Genomic DNA, 9,800 nt, shown 5'->3' with positions numbered 1-9,800 from the left:
GGGAGAAAAAAGCTGTTGCACAATAGTAAAAGGTTTTAAGAATGCAAGATTTTTCTTCTTGCTTTGCTTAGTTTTAAATTCTGTGGTTTTACATGTAAGAAAAAGGAAAATATGTACTTGTATAACTGTACGTTTTTCTGTAATTATTTTTATCTCAACACCTGAGTGTGAGTTGTAGAGGTGTGCTTTATGGCCCTGTTTAAGAACAATATTTAAGTATAGGCTTAGCTTTAGAAATGTGGCTTAATTCATTTCAAGTCAGCAAAATATGAGTTTGCACAAGTGCAGTGTTAGTTAGATAAATGAGATTTCAATGCAGCTAAGTCCCATTTTTGATGACCGTGCAGACAGTGCCCTACTGCCCTTCAGGGTGATTTAGATGCCTAAGTCATTCTAACAAAGGGGAAAAGAAAAAAGTTCATTTCCTAAGTTACCTGTGTTGTTAAACATTGTTCTGAAAACTGCAGGGACTGCGACAAGTGAGTGTGAGAGGTGTCTTCCAGGACCTCCAGTGACTGCAGGATTTACATGGATTCCAGCTTTAAGGAGTGATACCGAGGACATTGTAGATTTTCAATAATAGTAGCAGAGATTGGGTTCTCTAAGTCCTTCTACAGTTTTGTTTTCTTTTATATCACTGGGGATGTTGGTCAGGTGGGACCACAGGAGGCCACCTACATGGGCAGGGTCAGTGCTAGCAGCAGACTGGGACAATCATGGTTCTGTATAGTTGAGGCTTGAAAACCTTCAGGATGGAGGTTTGTTTAGAGTTATTTAGGGTTGTTTTAGGGTTTGTTAGGGTTGTTTTGGTAGGTTGTATTTCTCTGATTATATTTTAGTTTATATTCTTGTTAAGAACATCTGTGTTCATTTTATAATGCTTTCTGGTCTTTTTTTCCCGGTTTGATATTCCAGATCAGTAGAATCTTTGTCAAGCTGATCCTTCATGGCTCCCTCTGTTAATGGAGAGGAGTTTCCTGCAGAAAGTGTTGCAGAGAAACATCTTCCCACTGACAGTGCATCTTCCCACTGACAGTCAGGGACAAGTCACCTTCTGAGGCCGAAATTGTACATGTGAGAGCAGAGCCTGAGAGATGGGAGGGGAGCGCTATGGGCCTGGTTTTGTAGCTGCTGCTGTCAAGGCAGACTTTGCTATTTGTTTTAGTCTATTGATGCTAAAACCTTGAGGTAGTGAGCCTGTGGTTAGCCACTTGAGTGTGCATCCAAATGGGATTTCGAAAATTGCAGAAAGAAGTTCAGCAGTTGGTGTTCAGTGATGTTCTATGGGCTTGGAACACAGCAGTTTCCAAATCCAGCTGTTTCAAGTAAAAAAGTAGCAAAAAACTTAAAAAAGAAAAAAGAATCTGACTGAACCGTTGAGAGTTTTGCTATTAGTTTCCTTTATTTAGTGGGACAAGGTTTTGTCATTTCTTAGGTTGTTCAGGAAGCGTGGAGTCTTTTCAGTGTCCTAATAGGCTTTGGTTCAGCCCCTTGTACAGTTTCCCATGTAGAGCTTTTGTTTGTTACAGCTCCAGCTCAGGAGAGCAATGAGTGGGGTGTTTCTGTGGAGCTGTGGACTTCTTTGCATTGACTCAAACACACAGTTTAAAGAAAATGGGGATGTGTGTTGGGAGGCAAATGAAAGCATATTGTTTTTTATAAAGTGTCACCTGCAATGTGCTTCTAAATAAACCCCTGTATGGCCATGTATGGGGTTTTTTCACTTGAAAGACACTATCTCCTTCTTCTAAACATTTGCACAGCAAAGTAATGCATTATTGCATTTTCATAAATAATTGAAAAGCAACTTAAAAGAAAGTAGGCCAACAGAAAAAAAAAAGAAAGTGTCGGTTTCAAATTTGAGAGAAGAAAAATATGTTTCCTTCTTGATAGCAAGTCAGTTAAATGTTATTAAATCCCATTTTCCCACCCTGACGTGACCAAAGACAAATCTGAAAATTGACAATTTCATTTGAAAGAGAGAGAAATGGGGGAAAAGGTTTTGAAATGCTGAGTTTGGTTTGGATTGTTTCTCCTTTTTATTTTTTTTAAATTTTTTTAAATCCTCCCCCCCCCATAAGAAATGAATTGTGACCCCTTATCAGTTTGCAAGTCACTGAGGAGCAAGTCTCTGGAGGTCTGTGTGTTGGCTTCTCAGTGCCGTTTGCCGTGCTGGGCTGTAATAATGCAAGTTATTTTAGAACTGTGCATACGTTAGTGTTCTGGCGCAGCATGATACAATAATGTGTGAAAAAGCATAAGATCACACCTTGGTGAAACTTGCAGATTTCCTGCATAATCCGACAGTGAGCTCTTGTCAGGTTTTGACTATATGTAAAGTGAGAATAAAGTTTCCAGAAGCAAAGCGCAAGCCTTGGATGCATTTTGAATGGCTGTGCAGGGATTTTGGCCCTGACATGGTTCCGAATGTGCCTGGCTTTAAGCCCTTTAGTCCCACTGTAGCTAGCAGGTCTTCTTCAGTGCCTAAAATCTGGCAAATGTTTTAAGCCCTTCGCTGAATGGGGGCTTTAATTTTGCTGGCGCTGAGGAAGATCAAAGAGCCTGAGTAAATAGTTTCTTAAAAAGAAGTCAATGACATGAACAGTTTTCATGTGACATACAGTGGGATGGATCTGGTGGCAGAACCAGATGTTGACTGTGGGAATGGTTTATGGCCATGGGTCTGTTCACCGCTCTGTGGGCATGTTGGTCCCGAGCCGGTGTGGCTGAGGGAAGATGGCCAGATGGGAAGTGGGAATATTCAGTTTCTAATGCTCTCAGTGCAAGATGAGGACCAGCAGGGTCTGCGCCTGGGCCCTGGTTTTTGCTGTACCAGGGGTTAGACGGAATTGCTGGGTGAGGTCCTTCCATCAGGCAGGAGGCCTAACCAGCGAGTCCCAGCAGCCCTTTTCTGGCATGGGGATCAACAGATCAGTGATTGCCTGTATTAATGTGTTGTTTAATTTGCTTTAAGATTAGAGCTGTTCAAAGAATCGACCCCAGTGAAGATTAGTTTCATGCAACTGATCTGTCCTCCAGAGCAAAAAATGTGCATTCTCTCCTGCTTTCCTCCCAGCTTTACTCTGTCTCCTTTCATTTTTTGCGGCTGTGTTTCAAGTCCCTGCCCACCGTTTCCAAAATGTGTGATATATTTGTTAAGGATTTGGAATTTGGGATGCTTCGATATAACTTTGTGTAGGTTTTGTAGAAACACCTGACATGTGTGTTTAGTTCCTAAACACCTTCTGTGCTTGATTTATCCTCACAGGTTGTCAAGGTATTCAGATGACCTGAAACTGAGGAAGTGAGAGGGAGCTCAGCTGGCAAAAGTCTGACATTGAGTCTGACTGCGGCTCAAATTTGTTTTGCAGAGTTGAGCCCAGGCTGCGTAGGCGGTGAAGAAAGCCTTCTTCACTTCACCATTGTATCCAAAAAGCTCTGAGCAGCATCGTTTTTTTGCAGGTGATGAATAACCTAGTTAGCTCACATTGATTCAATCCAGTGACAGTTCTCCTCGGAGAAGGCATGGTGGGAATTTGTGAGACTAGGTTCATTGGTGGGGATGCGTGGTGGTTCTTTGGGAGGTCCTCTCAGGCACAGAAACCATGACTTGGCCATTTGACAGGGACCACCAAGCATAAGTTATGTCTTTACATTAGACACTGCTGTTTGCCTTGGCTCAGCAGCTTGGCTTCTAGTGGAGAAGGTTCAAAACTTTTACCCTCTTTGGGTATTTTTCAAGTCCTGTGGTCACCAGTTGTGATCATCAGGGGCAGGCAGATCTTGAGGTTAAATATGTGGAGGATGCTCACAAGCCAGAGTCCCTGTTTGTTGTCACAGATTTTCCCTTCCCTTTGGCTGTCCTGACATTGTCTCCTGGGGCGTAAGGCCAGGCCTCTCTGTCCTGGGAGCTGCCATGTCTAGGTTGAAGGAGGGCTTTCTGGGCAGAAGGCAGTCATGCTGTTGATACAGCACTGTGTGCATCATTGTTTGTGTTATTACTGTTTTACATTCGTATTTGTAAGAACAGCATATTGATGACTGCGTGTTAAAACTCTGTCTTTTAGTGCCTTGCTGTGTTTCTGAAAAAGGAAGAAAGCTACATTCTTACTTGGAAAAACACAGAATTACATTGGAGCAAGTACTAGTGCTGTGTTCATACATGATCAAATCCAGACAGATTAGGGCACGGTGTATAAATTGCCTTCGTGTTCGTTGGGTTAGCAGCTGTCAAATAAGTGATTACGGGCGTTGGCATAGCTTTTATTCCCATAGTCACTGTGAAACAGGGATGGAAATGTAACAGATGCCATTTAATATGGACCAGCACCTAGGTTCTGTCTCTGGGTCTGGCTCTTCTTGCCTCATGGCCAAAGTTTCTTAGCATCTTTTTTGCTTTAATTCCTCAGTACTTATAAATTGAGATAATCGTGCTCACTTGCTTTACAGGAGATTTCTGGGGCTGTTTGGTAAATCATTTGAGATCCTTTGATGAAAGATACGAAGTATATGCTAGAGCATTAATGATAAGAATAAATTGAAAAATTCTGTTGAGATTGAGGAAAATTACTGCTCCTAGATGAGCTTTGCTTTGCTGGGTGTTGTTAACTTCTGCAGGAAGTAATTTTTTAAGATATTGTGTTGGGGTGTCATTTCTTGGGATTTTTTAATTTGTTAACTGACAAGGCTTTTTGATACCAGGCACTACACTTGAAGTCCTGTTGAAGAGCAAATGAAGTGTTGTGATGCTATTTTTTGCAGCATAGGAGTCTATGGTGACTCATTTAGTGTTTGTAATGCCTGTGACAGATTAAAAAAAATGAAATCAGTTATTCCCAGCGAGATGGATACACTCAGTCAGACCCTATTTGAGAATTATTTGCTGCACTGTTAAAACCAAAGTACACATCTTCCCCCTCCCCCCCGAAAGAATCCAGCTTATCATGAAATGTTTATCAGAGCCATATAAACATTTCTTGACTGCTGAATTTTGAAGGGAAATTCTTTTGGTCTAACATATGTATTGCAAGCAAAACTCTTCACAGATTTAAAAAAAAAATATAATTAGCTTGGTTGCAGCCCTACTTATTACCAAGCATGCCAGCATCTGGCAAGGGTACGGCGATCTGGGAATTCACTGCTTGAAGCCTTGGAACAAAGTGTTCTGATCCGACCCCAGGCAGTGAGTCCAGGACTTGAACTGGAATCTTCAGGAGCAGAGAAGTCTTAAGTGTCTGGAAAATTGGCCTGTTGAGTCACCACACAGGCACTAAAACAAAACTAATTTTAAGCAGGTCAGAGTTCAGTGATTCCCTCTGGAATCTAATTTTTTTTTCCCTAAAAAAAAAGAAGTCTCATGTTTTAAGTGAAAAGGGTCAAAGTTGATGCACTGCTACAATTTTTGAATGCTTTCCCTTAAGAACAGCCACCCAGGCTAGGATTAGCATGAAGGGCTGCTAGGCTGGCACTTCAGTGTCTGGGTTAAAAATATTTTAAAGCAGTAAATGCAGTCAGAACAGAGAGAGAGATCCCTGGGAGCCTTCCTATTCAAAAATGTGTAAGCTCAGGGCAGCAACTGCAATGTAATTTAGGGCAGTATATGCTTCATAGCTTTGGAGAATATTGCCTCTTGTTAATGTTGCATCAGAGGACAGTGGGATAGTAGTAATTTTAGAAAGGTGGTATTCCTGTTTGTTCTACACTGGAAATTTCAGAATAAATAAAAGGAAGCATCAACTGAGGAAGAAGTGTAACTGCTGAAACCCAGCAATGAATCCATCTCTGAGCAGACTGTAAAAACAACAGGGGAAAGTGGGCATAGAAACATTTTCCTGGGAATGCAGCTGCAAAAGGAGCATAGCAGACAAAGGCAAAATCAGGTACGTACTTCAAAAGGCATGTGGGCAAACTTCTGTCTGAGAGCCCAGTGAGGAGCCTGCTCTCATTAAATTACAGAATGTTTGGGGGGATCAGATGACAGGATGCTTGTATTGCTTTTCCATTGCTGAAGAAGTGGGACTGTCTATAAGCAGGGATGATTCAAATAGCTGTTCAAAAAAGCATGCTTGCAAGAGGGAGGGAGATCTTTCATTCCCATTTCTTTATTAAGATAATTTCCTTCTTTTCCCCTTTGGGTCTTGCCAAGTTCGCTTTACATTTGCAAGTGAAAAGGATGGTCTAGGCTACCCAAGGAAGCTTGGATCTGAAGTCTGTTTGTGTCAGGCATTGTGGGCTTGGTGATTTCTGTTTATCTCTGAGGAAATAGTCCTGCTTGCACAACAGGGCAAATGCAATGCGCAGATGTCAGAGCTGCTAGAGCAAAGAGGGCTGTCTAGGAAAAGCTATGCCAAACCTAATGGTGGAGTGGAAAAGGAGCAGCTAGGACTTCTGGCTTCCTCCCCGTGCCTTTCCATGGCTGTAGGAAAATCTCTAGGCCAAACGGAAAGCTCGTTGCTGTTCACAGTGAGTTGTAGCCCATGTGAACTGTTCTGTTGATAGGAGGATATTTTTATGAATGTTTACCCACATAGGGGTGCAAAGATTTGTGTGCTCTGGTCGCCAGTGCAAGAGTCAGAATGGTCTGTGAAATAACACCTCTTCCACAGGGCTTCCCCTTCAGTGTATAGGAATCACTGAGAATGAGGCTTTTGGAGTGAAGGAGCTATAAAGCTTACATTTATTAGGAGAACTGCAGCCTGCCTTGCTACTGCATGAGGTTATTGGAATGCTTCTCCTTTGTTATTCCTGTAGGTATAGAGGGCATGGGGATTTGAATGGGAGAATGTGTGAGGCTCTGAGATCCAGTTTGTCTTCCAGGTTACAGCAAGGCTCCATTTTTCCCAGGCTTAACAAGTAGCAACCATGGTTTACTAAAATATTTATTTATATTTAGTGAAAACTTACTTACATGCAGTTGGTTTTGTGTTTAATATCACAGTTTATAGCCCTTTGAAGTCTGCATGTCTGAAGGAAAGAGAAATGCTTAGGATAAGCTGAACTTGAATTAATCGTGTAGGCAGATACAGATTGAATTTCCTGTGTGGTTCATTTTGCTAAGGGAATAAGTCAAGCAATGAGTAATGCTAGGCCAACTTGTATCACAACAGGAGGTGGTGTAGCTTTAGTGCAAGATAGCCTGGTTCATTGAATCCGAATTATTGACCAGTTCTCCAAACTTCAGGGATGATGGTGGTTCTGAAGATAAAAAGTTAACTTACGATTTGTATGGCTTTATGTTTTGAAATTGTGAAGGTGGGATAAATCACACAGACTTCCAGCCCTGACACTTTAATCTGCAGTGATTTGAAACTTGAAAACTACAAAATATTTAAAGGTTTGGATTTATATTTTCCTTTTTGAATGATGTGTTTCTTTTCACTAGATTGTGACCCAGTGGAAACTTTGACATAAGGAAGAACTTTAGGGAGCTAAGAAGCAAAGTGTGTTTTGGGTAGTTCCCAAATACAGTATTTTTTTGTTTGTTTGATCTCTGCATTTGTAATTCCACAGTTGTCCTTGTATCCAGCCCCTTTTAAATCTTTTCTTAGCACAGGAGAATTGCAGCATGTGCATGCTGTGCTGATCCTTTTTGTTTAACTCACAATTCTTTGCTCTCAAACTGGCTATCAGAATATGATGGGTCAACAGGATCGTTCTCTTTAGCATGGAGCACACCTGAAATATCTGCTTAGGTAGTGCTTGTGATTTCTCAGCAAATATTCAACCCAGTGGGGAGCTGCAGGACTCACCTCCATCTCCCAAGGGTTAACAGTAACCTATAATAATAATCTTGTGGCACAAAAATGCTTCTTTTTATGCATTACCTATTTCCAGAGGCCTAATTTAGGTTTTGTATCAAAATGGATATCACAAACGCTTGAGCTTCCTGCTGGGAATGAAAGTGCTACCGAGAGACTCCGTTCTCTGTCATTCTCATGGTGTCCAGGAGGGGTGAGGAGGCAAGGTAACAATTGCTGATATCTGTAGCAGTAAGTATAAATAGTAGCAGGATGGGTTGCAAAGGTAAAATACTTTGACAGTATTGTTCGTGTGAAAGCCTGGCCCTTGCTCTCAGTTAGAATATATACGTGTGTGTGTAAATATATGTGTTTTCATATAGGGGCCAATTTATATCTCTACAAGAAGAAAGTTGGGTTTATTTTTTAACTGCACAAAAATTCACCCATCATTAAAAGAAAAGGATATTGTTATGGGTATTCATGCCTAAATACACAGGCGGCTACACTCAAAGATCAGCACGTGTGTCCCTGCTCTCTCTGTGCGTGTTTTATGCCAGATTCTGCTGTAGATCCAGTGGAACTGTTTCCATCACTTACTTTCCTCAAGGATCTGGCTGTTTAATGTTTTCACATTAAAAAATCATGTTTGGATATTTTGTTGTTTTTGTAAGAAGTCGAAACAGGGAAAGTGAAAGCCGGATTAAACATTTTTTTTTGAGGTCAGAAATGCTTGCTGAACACCCAGATAGTTTCTCTCTCCCTGGTATTGATTTTCCATTGGAAGCACATGTGGGAGGAAAAGGAAGATTTTAACAAAACCTACAAAACACTCATGTTTCTGAATTTCCTGGCAGTTGCTATTTTTCCTTCTCTTTTTTGCAAAACTTGGTTATGTCAAGTTTGTCCCAAACCATGTCTCTCCTCCTGTCCCTGATCCCTGCTTTGGGCAGGAGGGCAATTCCTGTGGCAGAAGCCATTCTCCTATCTCAGTCTCTGGAGGCAAGGGATTCCCAGGGTTCCTGTTGCTCTAGTGTGGCAGGTTCAGCTGCTGAAATGTGGATGGGGTGAAAAGTGCTCACCTGATCTGCCAGCCCCAGTGAGTGTAGACACCTGGGTTCTAACAGGGCATGAGGGAGAGAACAAGAACCCTGCCCAGTCCGGGGCGCAGGTCTGCCTTGGCATGCCGGCCAGCCCACAGACTGTCCAGGCTGGATGTACAGGGAGTACCTGGGGCGTGCATGAGTGTGTGTGTGCTGGCCTAAGTGCCGTGGCAGTAGAGGGCAGAGCCAGGCCAGGCAGCGTGGGATCTGTGCCATTGGTTTGAGCCCTGCATGGGTATTGTTGTATCGGCTTTGCCCAAGTCACCTGGCTGAGCACCCAAGTGGTCCTTAAACAGAGCAGCATTGGCCCACCCAGGTGCAGGGGTGAGTGTGGGGCAGAGCACAGAGAGCATGAGCTCGGCCCCGCTCTGCCTCTACCGTGCTCTGCCGTGCTGGGGAAGTCTCTTGACCTTTTGTTCCTCGGCTTTCTTGTGTTTAAGGACGTACAGATTTAACCATCACTCATGGGTTTTGCAAGAATTAATTAATTACAATGTCGACCAATTTGAAGACTTGTAACCCTAAATAAACAAGAACATAACCAGTTATTTTTCTTTGTATTTACGCTATAGGAAAAATCCACTCATTTATTTCCAAGCACGACACACAAAAACTATCTTCACACTTCTGAGTGGAGCTGGGGCTTGATGCCAAGGCTTTTTTTTTCCTAGAGAATATGGTATACTCGTACACTCAGATCGAATGGTACAACCTCACGGTTTCACTCAGGAGATAGAAATTTTTTTCTTACTGTGTTTTTGTACTTGGAAACTGTAAATACCAGGCGCTTCTCTTCGGTCAAGTTCTTTGTCCTCATGACCACACCCATTGCCAGTGTCCTTCAGCATGTGAACTTTCTTCTTTGGAGTAGCTCTAACCAGTAAATGGGATGTCTTTTCCCCCCATATTTTCTGCCATCTCCTTCTACATTAATTATTGGTCTTAAAGAATCTGGGAATTA

General features: G+C 42.2%; 1 protein-coding gene across 1 annotated transcript in view; it reads left to right on the top strand.

Annotated features, from left to right (window-relative positions):
- The first annotated feature begins 5,539 nt into the window (after positions 1–5,539).
- The window catches only part of SOX5 (SRY-box 5), a 601,783-nt gene continuing 597,522 nt past the window's right edge, over positions 5,540–9,800 (top strand). The window contains exon 1 of the mRNA XM_017736702.1: positions 5,540–5,879. The gene's annotated coding sequence lies outside the window, so the exon portion shown is untranslated. The remainder of the gene's footprint in view (positions 5,880–9,800) is intronic.

This window comes from Corvus brachyrhynchos, unplaced genomic scaffold (assembly GCF_000691975.1).
Source record: "Corvus brachyrhynchos isolate BGI_N302 unplaced genomic scaffold, ASM69197v1 scaffold246, whole genome shotgun sequence".
Classification (NCBI taxonomy): Eukaryota; Metazoa; Chordata; class Aves; order Passeriformes; family Corvidae; genus Corvus; species Corvus brachyrhynchos.
The sequence above is the reverse complement of the archived record's forward strand: the minus strand, read 5'-3'. Positions and strand labels throughout refer to the sequence as shown.